This window comes from Cervus canadensis, chromosome 6 (assembly GCF_019320065.1).
Source record: "Cervus canadensis isolate Bull #8, Minnesota chromosome 6, ASM1932006v1, whole genome shotgun sequence".
In the NCBI taxonomy this organism is placed as follows: Eukaryota; Metazoa; Chordata; class Mammalia; order Artiodactyla; family Cervidae; genus Cervus; species Cervus canadensis.
Window position 1 is genome coordinate 62670919 of NC_057391.1, and position 15800 is coordinate 62686718.

Consider the following 15800-nt stretch of genomic DNA (forward strand, 5'->3'; position numbering starts at 1 on the left):
AAAAAAAAAAAAAGAGAAGAGGGAGAAAGGAGCAATACTTGTGGAGAGCTTGAATTATAGGGAGGGGTATTCTTGTGCAACTGAAAGTACTGTGGATGTGGTAGATGAAGGCAAGAGATTTTATTTTTGTTTATGGGGTTCCCTTGTGGTTCAGCTCGTAAAGAATCCACCTGCACTGTGGGAGACCTGGGTTTGATCCCTGAGTTGGGAAGATCCCCTGGAGAAGGGAATGGCTACCCACTCCAGTATCCTGGCCTGGAGAATTCCATGGACTATATGGTCCATGGGGTCACAAAGAGTCGTACACAACTGAGCAACTTTCACTTTTCATGTGATTTATGATTTATTATGTGATTTATGCTATCCTCTGGAGAGTTTTATTTTTTAATTTATTTTATTGAAGTATAATTGATTTGCAATGTTGTGTTAGTTTCTATTATACAGTAAAGTGATTCCATTTTATATATATATATATATATATATATATGTATATAAAAATATATATACACACACACACATACATATATAGGCTTTCCAGGAGGCGCAATGGTAAAGAATCTGCCTGCCAATGGAGGAAACACAAGAAACACAGGTTCAGTCTCTGGGTCAGGAAGATCCCTGGAGAAGGAAATGGCAACCCACTCCAGTATTCTTGCCTGGAGAATTCCATGGACAGAGGAGCCCAGTGGGCTACAATCCATGAGGTCTCAAAGAGTTGGACATGACTGAGCAAGCAGATGCATGCACACCCACACACACAACAGTGTATATATATTGTTTTCCACCATGGTTTATTACAGGATAATATAGTTCCCTGTGCTATACAGTAGGACCTTGCTGTTACATATTATCTATATATAATAGTTTGCATCTGTCAATAGTTAATCCCAAACTCCCAAATGATCCAGCTCCCAGCTTCCCTCCCCTCATCTCCCAGCTTCCCTCCCCTCATCTCCCAGCTTCCCTCTCCTCATCTCCCAGCTTCCCTCCCCTTTGGCAGCCACAAGTCTGTTTTTTATATCTGTGGGTCTTTTTGTTTCATAGATAAGTTCACTTGTGTCATATTTTAGATTCCATGTATAAGTGATATAATATGGTATGTGTCGTTCCTTTTTGACTTACTTCACTTGGTATGATAATCTCTAGATCCATCCATGTTCTTGCAAATGGCATTATTCATTCTTTTTATGGCTGAGTAGTATTCCACTGTGTAGATACACCACATCTTCTTCATTCATCTGTCGATGGATATTTAGGTTGTTTCCATGTCTTGGCTATTGTAAATAGTGCTGCTATGAACAGAGTGGTACATGTGTCCTTTTGAATCATAGTTTCATCCAGATATATACCCAGGAATGGGATTGCTGGATCATATGGCAACTCTATTTTTAGTCTTTTGAGGAACATCCATACTATTTTCCATAGTGGCTGCACCAGTTAACATTCCCATCAACAGTGCAGGAGAGTTCCTTTTTCTCCACACCCTCTCCAGCAAGTGTTATTTGTAGACTTTTAAAAGATGGCCATTCTGACTGGTGTGAGGTGGTACCTCACTGTCATTTTGATTTGTATTTCTCTAATATTAGCAGTGATGGACATCTTTTCATGTGCTTGTTGGCCATCTATAAATCTTCTTTGGAGAAATGTCTATTTAAGTCTTCAGCCCATTTTTTGATTGGGCTATTTTTTGTTATTGAGTTCTATGAGCTGTTTGAATATCCTAGAAATGAAACCTCTTTTACAAATGTTTTCTCCCATTTCATAGGCTGTCTTTTCATTTTGTTTATAGTTTCCTTTGCTGTGGAAAAACTTTTAAATTTGATTAGGCCCTTTTTGTTTACTTTTGCTTTTATCTCTGTTGCCTTAAGCGACCAACCTAAGAAAACACTGGTATGATTTATGTCAAAGAATGTTTTGCCTGTGTTCTCTTCTAGGAGTTTTATGGAGTCATACCTTATAAGTCTTTAAACCATTTTGAGTTTATTTTTTGTATACAGTGTGAGGATGGGTTCTAACTTTGTTTATTTACTTGCATCTATCCAGCTTTCTCAACACCACTGGCTGAAGAGACTCTTTTCCCCATTGTATATTCTTGCCTCCTTTGTTGAAGATTGATTGACCACAGGTGTGAGGACTTATTTCCAGGATCTCTATTGTTTTTTGTGCCAATACCACACCATTTTGATTACTTTAGTTTTGTAGTTTTGCTCTTGACAGTTTTAGAGAAGGCTAAGCAATGGAATTGAGCTGCTCTTAAGTTGCCTTGGGATCCTGGAAAATGTTCCTTTAACCATATCACTCTTCACTTTGAAGAGTTTGGAAGAGTTTCCAGCCTTTGAAAGAGTTCCAAACAGATATACTCACCCTGGGATGTTCAAGGAGAAAAGTTTGTCATCAGCCTTGACACTAACAGTTGTGTGACTCGGGACAAGTCAGTCGAGCTCCTCCAGTTTCTTCATCTATAAAATGAATGACTTGCAAGGAATAAGCTCTGAGGCATCCACCCTAAAACTTTGTGATGCTTGAAAGTTCTACTATAGGCAATTGGGGAATGATGGTGATGAGCTAGCATTCACTGAATGCTCATTATGTGCCAAAATCTTTAAAAGCACCATCACAAGAGAAAAGTTATAAAGTTTTTGGTCTGGTACTATAATCACATGAGAAGATGAGTTTCCAAGCATGATGCCACTCTTGGGGCTGGGAATAGGACAACTTAGCAAAACACAAATGTGATGATTATTCCCCAAATTATTATTTCACCATGAGTTCAAGCCCAGAGACCCCTTGACCCACAGAGCCTCTGGACAGCATAATGGGGGGCTGGACAAGGGTGGGGGCTCAAAATGGTGCCATAGCCCACTGTTAATCACATGTTTTGATGTTATTGGCCCAAGATTACTTGGAGGTTCTGCATTCAAGATTTCCTTCATTGTTAAGGTGACTAGTCCAGTCACTGAAGTCTTGCTTCAGATACAGCCGGCCAATTGTAGCAGGGACTTCCCCAGAGGGTGGTCTCACTCATCTTTATATTTCAACACACAACACAGTGAGACCTGAGGGAACAAAGCTGTGTAGGGAAGATCCGTGTTGTCCCCATCAGTGGCACCTATGGTGTCAAGGAAGGGAGCTATGTGCAAATTACAGCCTGCTGGCCAAATCCTGCCCACCATCTGCTTTTGTAAGATCCAGGAGTTAAGAATGATTTCCACATTTTTATTGAAGGAAAACCAAAAGGGCATTAAATTATATGTGAATATTAGATATTCACATAAAAATTATATGAGATTCAAATTTCAGTGTCCTTAGATAAATTCATACTGAAACACAGCCACACTCATTCACTTATGCGTTGTCTAGGGCAGCTTTCATGCTATAAAGAGTGGCCACAACAGAAACCATGTAACCTGTCAAACCTAAAATATTTACTGTCAGGCCCTTTGCAGAAAAAGTTTGCCAAGTCCTGATCTAGAACACAGAAGGCCCACAAATTACAGAGAAATAAAGATGCAAAATTTCAGGCCAGCTTTGATTAGATGAAAGCAATGATTCCTTTATTTCATCCAAGAATTCACATCCTTCACTTTTATCTTTCTTTTCCTGAAAACTTTAATTCTAACATTTCAAGGATATTTCAAATATTAATTACAGACAGTATGCCTACCCTTATTCTTTTGGCTCTATATATGTAGATAAAGATATATTTTTAACTTTTAATTTTTACCAAGTCCAATAGTAACAGAAGGCTTATAATTCTAGTCAGAGTCCTCCCCACCTCCCCACTTAAAGAGACCACTCCTTTAAAGTCAGTTAGCTGTTTCTCCTGTAGTTACTTACCTAAAAATTGAGCATAATTGGTCTTTCATGATTGTTCAGTTTATATGTCATTTAAACTGTGTCATGACAGATGAGGATTTAACTCATATTCCTTCCTCCCAAGAGAGGTTTTCTCACAATTTTTAGTTACCTCAGTAATCGGTGCTTACATGTTGACCCTAAATATTTCTTATGACAGAGACAAGTAATATTCCATGGTTACATTTCTCACTGATACCTCATTTTGTTGTGTTCCATGTGTTCCACTGGAGTTCTAGACCTCCAGGAATGCTCTTCCCCAAACTCAGTACACCACAAATTATGAGAGCAATTAAATGTCTTTAAAACAGACTGTGAAATACAGATGCTGCTTAAGACTGTCCAGAATCCCAGGAACTCAGGCCTGAACTTCTGTTCCAAGCTGTAACACCTTGTGTGGCTTTTATATAAAGTAGATTTGGGGCCTTTTGCTTCTGGTCCTAAGGGAAGAGTAAGAAGGAAGGAATGATGAGGACAGTTCCGCATCCCTCACTTCCTCTGCTCACAGAACACTCTAGCAACCAGCAAATTTCCCCAAACCTCCCTGCTCAGGCTTCCAATGTAAAAGACAGTCAAGCACACCACAACTCCTGGCCATGTGCTATTCTTAGAATGAGAAGCTAACTCCTCAAAGGATTCTCAGTAAGAACCAATCAAGTGACTTGCCCAAGCTCAGAGCTTTGTTCAGTGTGAGTCCAGGAGATAAAAATGAACAGTGGATCAGATTCTGTTCTGCCTCTGGATGGAAAGACGCTAAAAATCACAATCCAAACTTCATGTAATCATTTCACATACTTTGGATTCAGAGCTGACTGATAAATAAGAGCTTTCTTATTATAAACAATGCTGCAACAATACCCTCGTATACAAATGTCACTTTTATATGTTTACAAATACATGAAGAGAATTAACTCCCCAAAGTAGAATAGTTGGGGCAAGGGATATATGCATTTAATGTTTATATATATATATATATATATATAAAGAGAGAGAGAGAAAGAGAGAGAGTCTTTCAGAGTCAGATCTTTGCTTATATTCCATATATGATTTCTAGATCTGAAATGTGCATGACTACATGGCTAAAACTAAACTGCATCTTCTATGCATTGTATGTCTTCATTTTTCCAGGCTAACTGAGGAATGATTTATCCTAAAGTGCATTCCTGGCCCAAGTAACTTCCCATGCTGTATTGATGTGTTTGTTGTGGAGAGTCCCTTTTAATTCCACCTATCCCCATCTGTGTTGTTTTTTACATTCCTTCTAGTCCAAATTCATCCCTATATTGTTGTTTATAATCTTCTCAATTCCAAGTTCAGCAGTGCTCTGCCTTTAGGAGAAATGATAGCTTATAATAAAAGATAGATCCCACTGAGTCACTGTAGACCAGTAAGAATTCTGACCCCACAAAAGGAGCCTGCTGCAATGATGACTTGGATTACCCTGACCAATAACGAGCAGAAAGAGTAAGCTCTTTTCTCAGGGAGAGAGACTGTGAGGGCCCCTCCTCCCAGAGGTGACCTCCACTCAAAGAAAATAAAATGATTTTTCATTGAATTGTACTTAGAAAAGGTAAATATCTTTTGATTTAGATCAAATCCCTTTTAGAAATAATGTTCGCAGTCTTCCAGTCTGCCCTCAGCCAGAAAACCCCATTAAGGAAAATACTATTATCTCAAAACCATGAGAAGAGTTTCTATAAAGTTAGTATCAGGTTTGTTAAAGATAGAAGTCTGTATGCTTATTGCATTTGGCAGCCTCAGTGACTTGATTTTTGCTGACAATAATGTTTTGAAGAATTGAATATCCAAAGAAATGAAGGAACTGCCTGTCTTATATCCTCTAGGAAAGGATTTGTAATACTCTTTGAGACTCAAGTTGATAATAAATGTATTAAAAGACGGTTAAAGTCTTTTATGTTAAATAAAGGTAGGACAGTGAAAATTTTGTTCTCCAGTAATATATTACATTTTTAGACTGATATCCAATTCTGCTAATACCTTTCCAGGAAGTAGTTTGGAATATTATCAAGAGTCTTTTAAAAATGTTAAGGGAGGGTGTATGATTCTAATAAGACAATATGAAAATTCTCTGTGGCATTGGAACCATTCAGTATTGAATATGGTGGTGGATACACCACCCCACATATGTGATAAAATTGCATAAAACTTAATACACACATGCATGAGTACAAGTAAAAGTGGGAAAATCTGAATAAGATTGGTGAATTGTATCAACATCAACATCTTGGTTGTAATATTGTATGATAGTTTTGCTAAATTTAGCCTTGGGGGAACATATACAAGGGATCTCTGCATAGTGTTTCTCACAACTGTATGTAAATCTACAATTGTTTTGATAAAATGCTCCATTTAAAAAATGTAAGCCTGCCAAGACAAATGAGATGTAAAGTATCCCTGGATAAAGAACGAAATTACTTTGTGTGCTATAAAAATTTTAGCTATAAGGAACTTCCCTGGTGGTCCAGTTGCTGAGACTCTATGCACCCAATATGGGTGGCCCGGTTTTGGTCCCTGGTCAGGGAGCTAAGATACCACATGTCACAACTGAAAGATGTCACATGCTGCAACTGGGACCCGGCACACCCAAATAAATAAATAAAAAACATTTTTAAACATTTACTCTAAGGCAGAGGATGGCCACGTTGCAGGGGATGAGCAGTGCATGGCTCCTTCTAAGCTCTCCATTCTTGTCACTTGGGGGAAGGAAAGAAAGAAGGGTGAGGACTTTTTTGTCCCAGTAAATTTGGATCTTGAGCCTTATTCTCAAGAAATAGAGATACTTACTGTAGTATTATTTATAATAATAAAAAACTAGCGATAACCTAAAAGTCCATCTTTATGAAATTGATTGCTACATTATAACATTTCTATCCTGGAATGTCTTGGAACCATTTAAACCAAGCTACAAGGTAAGACACACCAGCATAAAATACAAAGTTAAGAGAGGGAAGGGCTTCCCAGGGGGCGCTAGTGGTTAAGGACCCACCTGCCAACGGAGATGCAGGTTTGATCCCTGTGTCGGGAAGATTCCCTGGAGGAGTGCATGGCAACTCCGCTCCAGGATTCCTGCTTGGAGAATCCCATGGACAGCGGAACCTGGTGGGCTACAGTCCATGGGGGTGCAAGGAGTCAGACATAACGGAAGCGACATAGCATAATACACAGCACAAGAGAGGGAAAGGCTATGTGTACTTCACAGTATTCAAGTATTGTAGACAGTCGCCTGGGGAGAAGCAGGGAGAAAAAACTGGCAGAGTATCTGTCAGTGTTGCTAATGAACTCTAAAAAGAAATTTGAGACCATCTGGGGAAAAGTCAATGCAGAATGGGTTGGATATTAAGTAATCACTGTAGATTTTTGTTGGGTGTAACAATGTATGTGGGTTAAGTCCTTCCTTACCCTTTAGGTATTAATGTTACATACTAAATACATACAGATAATGTCTGGGTAGATTTGCTTAAATCCAGAAGTGCCCATATATTACTTGCACAATTTAAAAACTAAGTAAAATAAAGCAAATGTTCCCAGTAGTTATCTCTGGGCTATGTAATTATGGGTACCTCTTTTTCTTTATGCTTTACTATATTTTCTATGTTTTGTATGATGAATAACTATAAAAATCAGAGGGGGAAAAGTAGGGTGTATTTAAAAAAATCAGGCCAGAGAACTAAGTGATTTATACAGAGGTAATTGCAGCACTGATTTTATTAATCTGGAGACAGTCCCTTTTAAGGGACAATTTACCTTTAGACTTATCAGCTGAGTGGTTGCAGATGCCCTTAACCCTGGGTGGTGGAACCGATTGCTCACAGAGTGACCCGCACGGCTGTTTTCCTGCCCAAGTCGCCTGGGCAAGGGCCCAGTAGCTTCCTGGTGGGTTCCACAGGTCTGAATGATTGTATCTCAGGCTGGTGGTTCATATCCAGGGAAGCCCCCCAGAATATCCAAGGGAAATTTTTAAAAATAACAGTTACAAATAGTGAATAAGGCCTCCAGGGTGCAGGCACATGGATTATCTAAAAGTTGCCCATGTAATTTTGATGAACACATATGGTCAAGCATCTTTGATTTAAATAAGCAGACAGATATGTAATATATATAATATAGAAATAATTTTTTGTGTGTATGACTTTGCTTACATAAGCCTTAAATATTTTTGGAAGCAAATGTAAGAAGGTGATACAAAAACAATGATTTGGGGAGTTTCTAGTGGTGGCTGGGAACAGAGAGAAACTTTTCAATGTATATCCTTTTGTGCATTTCACATTTTATGTGAATGTATTGCCTATTCAAAAAAAAACAGGCCAAAAAGTGAAAGAAAACCAAATTTTAAATGAACCTCTGCTTTAGACACTCAACTCACCAGAATCACTTTTCTTTTGCTAAAATGGTCAAAGTTCTGTAAAATGGTCGCATTTGAAGGGGAGAAGTTTTCACTAAACAATTCTTTGAGAAAGCACCCAACATTGACTTTTAAAAAGCACTAGAAATTTATCATCATAATGGATCTTACATTCTAATAGTTACAGAAACCACTTACCACTTTTGAACCATGTAGTCTACCATCGGAAAGAACATACAGTCAGACTGGCTGGAGAAGGAAAGGGTTCTCATCACTGTGCAGTAATAATAAAGCATTTCATAAAATATCTGTGGTGATAGCAGTTACCTGGCTCATTCAAGGGTGAAGGTGGGAGTACACTTTTCCTTAATATTTTTTTCTGCCATTTGAATTTTGTGCTAAGTACAGCATATTACCAGTTTAAAATATATATGCAGTATTTTTAAAGTATGAGCATTTAAGACTGTGTAATCAGCTAGAACTACAGACAGCTGATTCACGACCCCCCACCCCCACCCCGCACCCATTTTAAAGTTACTCCCAGCAGCACTTTTGAGTTCAAAGGGCAAAGTTGATTGAGGACACCTTCAAAAATCTGATTCTACATATTGAGGTTGACAAATTCTGTGGGTGGGAAATTCTGTTTTAGCAAATACTGCACAATAATTAAATGTGACTGGGCCTGATCATAAAATCTAAAATTAAAAAAAAAAAATCTGATTCCAATTCAAAAGAATGGGCGCTCAGAGTTACAGAGGTCAACTGGAAAAGACTGTTCATTTACAACGGTGAGCTAGAGGTGATCTCGTGGTTTAGGACCAATGGTTAACAAGATGATCGACAGATGGAGAGCCAAGACAGGAACCTCCTCTCTTTAACCCAGTGGCCAGAAGGCAGGTCATTTAATTCTCCCTAAGCCCCAACTTGCTCACTGATAAAATGAAATAAATGTTCTTAACAAAGCTGTTGAAAGTGCGGTCATGTGATTGAGTCAAGATGGTGGCTCTCGGCTCTCGTTTTCCTTCCGGGGTCCTGCACGCCCCTAGTGCTAGGGCATTGTGACCCATTGGTGCCACTGCCACTGATGGGTCTAAAGTGGTAAGTGGTCTCTGTAACTATCAGAATGTAAGATGCATTATGATCATTATTTCTGGCATGGGACGGGAGACAGCTGTTGTAATCCCTTAAGCATGGGTGATATTTTAAAAAATGGTTGAGGAGAAAATACCTGAAATTTATATCTTATCTTTAGGGATTGGAAAGACGCTGATAGAGGATGTGGTGAACAGCTTCTTTTTGAAACTCAGCTCCCAAGTAACAACAATTCGCCAGATTCTTGCTAAAGATCCTAGGTTTCAGCAAGGCTACAATGCTATGGGATTCTCCCAGGGAGGCCAATTTCTACGGGCAGTGGCTCAGAGATGTCCATCACCTCCCATGAGCAATCTCATCTCAGCTGGGGGACAGCATCAAGGTGTGTTTAGACTTCCTCCGTGCCCGGGAGAGAGCTCTCACATCTATGACTTGATAGAAAAACACTGGATGTTGGGCTTACAGACAAAGCTATGCAAGCACGCCTGGTGCAAGCAGAATACTGGCACAACCCCATAAAGGAGGACATCTACCACAACCACAGCATCTTCTGGGCAGATATTAATGAGAGACGTGTCAATGAGTCCTACAAGAAAAACCTCATGGCCCTGAAGAAGTTTGGGATGGTGAAATTCGTCAATGATTCCACTGTGGACCCCATGGATTCTGAGCAGTTTGGATTTAACAGAAGTGGCCAAGCCAAGAAAACCATTCCCTCACAGTAGAGCACCCTATACACAGAGGACTGCCTGGGGCTAAAGGCAATGGAAGATACAGGACAGCTGGTGTACCTGGCTCTAAAAGGAGACCATCTCCAACTGTCTGAAGAATGGTTTTATGCCCACATCATACCCTTCCTTGAGTGAAACCCTCATAGACTGCACCAGAGTTCAGGGAACCCCTCACACTTCCAAACCAGTGTCCTCCATGCCCAAGCCTGAGCTCAAATCCAGCTAGCAATTAATCTCCTCTCTAGTCACCATCTAACATGCCTGTCTGGAATGATCCAAGATATGAATCTTAATCCTTTGTCTCATCCTATCAACATATGGTTTGTTGAAATCTGGAAGATTTCTCTTCCATTCTCAAAAAAAGCTAAAATACAGGAAATGTAAATTATCAGTTCTCAGGGTTTGGGGTTTTCACCTTGATTTTAACATTCTCTTTTACAGTGTTTGTGGGTTGGCCAAAAATTTCCTTCAGTTTATAAGTAAAAATAAAAGACACATTTTTCATTTTCACTAAGAACTTTATTGAACAATATACTCACAATTTTATTCTACTACCTTCTGCCATTTTTCAAGCAACTTCATAATTCCATCTTCCCAAAACTTTTTATATTTTTGAGCAAAGAACAGTTTCAGGTGTTTTTTACAGTCCTCTAGGGAATTGGAATATTTTTCCATTAACAGAACTTTGTAAAGACTGAAATAAATGGAAATCTGAAGGTGCAATGTCTGGCAAACAGGCAAATGAATCAGAACTTCCCAGCCCAGTTGTAACAAAGCGTGGTCATCAAAGAAACATGCGATCTTGCACTTCTCTGACAAAAGGTTATGCATTTTCTGTTTACTAATTCCAGATGCTTTTTGTCGAGTGCTGCCTTCAGTTGGTCTAGTTTGGAGCAGTACTTGCTGGAATTTATCATTTGGTTTTCCAGAAGAGCTTATAATAGAGGACTCCCAATTCCACCATATGCACATCATGAAGACCTGCCTTTGGTGTGGTGGTTCATTTCAATTGCCCCATGATCTCTTCCATTCCATATTATTGTACAGTATCCACTTTTCATCACCCATTACAATATGTTTTAAAAGTGAAATGTTTTCTTTACTTTTAAATGGAGAATCACGTGCGGAAGTACAGTCAAGAAGGTCCCACCCCACTCCTGCTTAACTTACATGGAACCCAAACATCAAAGTGATTAACATAATCAAGCTGATGCAAATAATTTTCAATGCTTGATTTGGATATTTTGAATTTGTCGGCTATCTTCCACATGTTATAATGTTGATTTTTCTCAATTAATGTCTCAATTTGATCGCTATCAACTTCAACTGGTCTACCTAGCCATGGAGCATCATCCAGTGGGAAATCTCCAGGAGAAAGCTTCAGAAGCTTCACAAACCACTTTTGACACTTTCTATCAGTCACAGCCCCTTTTGCATACACTGCCCAAATCTTTTTTTGTGTGTTTCAGTAGTGTTTTTACCTTTCTTGAAATAATAAAGCATAATATGCCAAAAATGTTGCTTTTTTCTTCTATCTTCAAAATTTAAATGGCTACACAAAAATTCAGCAATTTTTGTTTTTTTTAAATGCACACTGATATGACAGCTGTCACAATACAATCTAAAAGAATTGTTTCAAATGAAGTTAAAGACAATTAAGTGTTACTAGTACCAGTCCATCCTAAAGGAAATCAGTCATGAATATTCATTGGAAGGACTGATGCTGAAGCTGAAACTCCAATACTTTGGCCACTGATGTGAAGAACTGACTCATTGGAAAAGACCCTGATGCTGGGAGGGATTGAAGGCGGGAGGAGAAGGGGATGACAGAGGATGAGATGGCTGGATGGCATCACCGACTTGATGGACGAGTTTGAGTAAGCTCTGGGAGTTGGTGATGGACAGGGAAGCCTGGAGTACAGCAGTCCATGGGGTCACAAAGAGTCGGACACGTCTGAGCCACTGAACTGAGTGCCAGCTTACAGGAAACACTGAACAAACTTTTTGCCCAAACCACCAGTTAAAGGTTCACGAGAATTCATTGTTGACCTACTGGTATTTTAAGTACACGAGATATTTTTAATGTTCTAATTACCTTCTAAATATTCAATTTATATGGGAATTCTGCTAAAATGATCAAGCATTGACATAAGGCACCCTCAGCCCTCTGTTAGGAGGTGATTTTGACAACTGTTTAGCAAGAAAAAGTCAGATAAGATTTTGGATGAGAACTTCAAGTTCACATGCTTCTTGCTCACAGATGAGTCAGCTTTCGGAAGGACCTAGAAATGAGAAGTTTTGCCCTGAGATTAGATGTGCTTAAAGTTACTTTCCAAATGACCGCTGTGAAATAATTACAGGGTCCCTGGTTGTTTTAAACTGATTTTTACTTACTAGCATTTCTGTTTCTCGTTTAGTTTACCCTTAGATTTTACAAGTGGCATTGCCCTACAAAAAGAAAAAGTTCCATAACGAAATATACCAGTCAAGATCAAATATGACTTTAAAGATGAGTGTCATCACACGGGTGACATGAGAAACCTCCAAGAAGACGAGTGTCTTTGTCTATTCATTTGGCACATTTTCAAATATGAGACGATCCAGGGAAAAAGAGGAGAAGCTCATTCTAAAACCAGGAGAAAATTAACAAAACCTAAGTATGACAGCCTCAGAGGAAGTTTTGGTACACATCCTGGCATTTCATCACAGCTCTCCCTCAACACAGCCTTCTCAGCACTGATCAACAGCCAAACCACAGCTTTCTGGGCAGCATGGTCAGTTCCCAAAGTTCAAGGATTTCTCAAAAGGTCAGAGTTGTGGACACATTGCTCAAACCAAACAAGAGAATGTGAAATGAGAGGAAAAGCGGATGGACGCATTAGGGCCTTGCATTGCATGTGCCCAGGAGTCATCCCAACAGGATTTGTAAGCAAGTCATAATTACACCATTATGGAGAGCATTAAAAGAAGCTACTTAAACTTAAGACTGGGTGTGTCACTCACTTCCCTCCAGTCAGCCAGAGCCTGGTATTCATGCTCAGAGGGCCATGGAAATGTAAGTAAGTAATTGAAGTCAGGCACACAAACACTCCAATTGGCCCATCTAAAACCTTGGAATTCCCCAGGATCAGGCCAGCAAAGTGATGTCCAGACTTGTGGGATTCACCATTTCCAGTCCTACAATAACATTTCCTCCTTAACTCAAATCTTGAAAGCCAAGGAAACCACCATGATGACGCCAAGGAAGTCATGTGGTAGATGTTTTAAAACTGACGCCTGTCCAGAAAGGACAGAGCCTCCCCAAAAAGGAGGAGTGAATTCTGTTCCATACCTGGGAGGATGACTCTGAGCTACAAAACAAGGAGCACTGTGTCCCAGGTGAAGGCTGAGCAGGACCAAACTGGGGGGGCGGGGGTGGGGCAGGCTGCCTCAGGAGTAGGAGTACAAGGTCATGGAGGAGTGCTGCAGAAGAAAATAACCCTTCTCTCACTCTCAGCTGAAGTTTCCCTTGGTTGGACAGCCAACCAACCTGGACATTCCAGCATTTAACATTTCTTGGGGGTAAACATAGGTCTTCTAAAGAGCAAATGACCAAATAAATGGTAAAACAGAATATGGAAGAAAGGGAACAAGAGTGAATCTACAGCTTTAAAAAGGCTCTCAAAACACATCAACCAAAAAAACAATCTAAAGAGGAAATAAAGAAAATAATTCCATTACCAAGAATAAAATCTTGGAACATGAATGATTTTTAGGGCAGTGAAACTACTCTGTATGATACTATAACGGTGACTACATATTATTATACATTTGTCTAAACCCATAGAAAGTACGACACCAAGAGTGAAACCTAATGTAAACGATGGACTTTGAGAGACTATGATGTATTGGTGTACGTTCATCAGTTGTAACAAATGTACCACTGTGGCAGGGGATGTTGATAAGGGGAAGTTGCACATGAGTAGGGCAGAAGGTATATGGGAGTGTGATTGCTGGATTACATGGTAACCCAATTTTAGTTTTTTGAGGAACTTCCATATTGTTCTCCATAGTGGCTGCACCAATTTACATTCCCACCAACAATGTACAAGGGTTCCTTTTTCTCCACACATCTCTAGCATTTATTACTTGCAGACTTTTTGATGATGGCCATTCTGATTGGTGTTAGGTGATACAGTATTGTGGTTTTGATCTGCATTTTTCTAATACCTAGCAATATTGAGCATTTTTTCATATCCTTGCTGGTCAACTGTATGTCTTTTGGGAAAATGTCTATTCAGGTCTTCTGCCTATTTTTTGCTCTTTTTTTTTTTTTGTCTATATATATATATATATTGAGCTGTATTTGGTGCTTGGATATTTTGGAAATTAATCCCTTTTCAGTCACATGGTTTGCAAATATTTTCTCACATTCCATAGGTTTTCTTTTCATGTTGTTTATGGCTTCCTTTGCTGTGTAAAAGCTTTTAAGTTTAATTACATCCCATTTGTTCATTTATACTTTTATTTCTATTATTCTAGAAGGTGGATCCAAAAAAATATTGCTGCAATTTGTGTCAGAAAGTATTCTGCCTCTGATTCCCTCTAGGAGTTTTATAATATCTGGTCTCTAGTCCAATTTGAGTTTATTTTTTTATATGGTGTTAGAGAATGGTTTAATTTTATTCTTTTATTTATAGCTGTTCAATTTTCCCAGCACCACTTACTGAAGACACTGTCTTCTCTGCTGTATATTGTTGCCTTCTTTGTCATACATTGGCCCTAAGTGCAAGGGTTTATTTCTTGGCTCTATTTTGTTTCACTGATCTGTTTCGACTTTTGTCCAGTACTGTACTGTTTTGATTGCTGCAGCTTTGTAGTATAGTCCAGAGTCAGAGGGCCTAATTTCTCCAGCTCTGTTCTTTCACCCAATTCAATCTTTAGTGAAAAAAACTCAGAAGCAGCAACTTGGGCTTAGCGGGCAGCTCATTGTTTTACTGACACCTACGCGTTGTGGTTTTTAGGAATGTTTCAGGAATTCCCTAGTGGTCCAGTGAATAGGACTCTGCACTTTCACTGCCAAGGGTGTGGATTGGATCCATGGTAGGTAAACTAAGGTCCCACAAGCTGTGTGGCACGGCCAAAAAAACCATGAATGTTTTGTGCTTTCCTAGCTTAGGTGATCAGGTTCACTATCTATAGGCTATCAGATCCTTCAAGGAGAAGCAGGCCCCTACAGTGGCCCCAGCACCTGGACAGGCTGACAATCAGTGAGGGCTGGGGCTTCTGCCTAGTTGGAGTGGGGAATGGGAAGACTGCCCAAGAGATGGATTGATGAGGCCACCAGGCATGGACAGAAAAGAGGCAGCAAAACTTTCCCTCCTACTTGGAAGTTTCCAGGCAGGCTCTTCCCTACGAAAGAGACAGAAACTCTCCTACTCCCTGCACTGCCCAGTTCCCTGCCCCAGCCAGCTCTTCCCTCCTCAGCTGCTCCCACACAGAAAGCAGTGCCAGTTCTCAGGAGCTGCAGTTACCCAAAGTTAGGCTTAGAACAGGGACATGAGGGTCATTCAGATTCCTTACTCTTCCCCTAGACCTCCCCTTCCCATTACTGCAGGAGGGTGAGGAAAGTAATATCCAAAGAGAGACAGAGAGCTGGGGGTAAATTTATGTTCTGGGATTTATAGTCTAATAGTTTGGTGGCTGAGAGAAGCCAGTATGAAGGGCATCTTTGCTAAGACAGAATGCAATAAAAATAATTGAGTGGTTCAAAAAGAAAC

General features: G+C 39.7%; 1 pseudogene; it reads left to right on the plus strand.

Moving 5' to 3' along the window:
• Positions 1 to 10176, plus strand: part of LOC122444308 — a 34234-nt pseudogene extending 24058 nt beyond the window's left edge.
• Positions 10177 to 15800: the final 5624 nt, after the last annotated feature.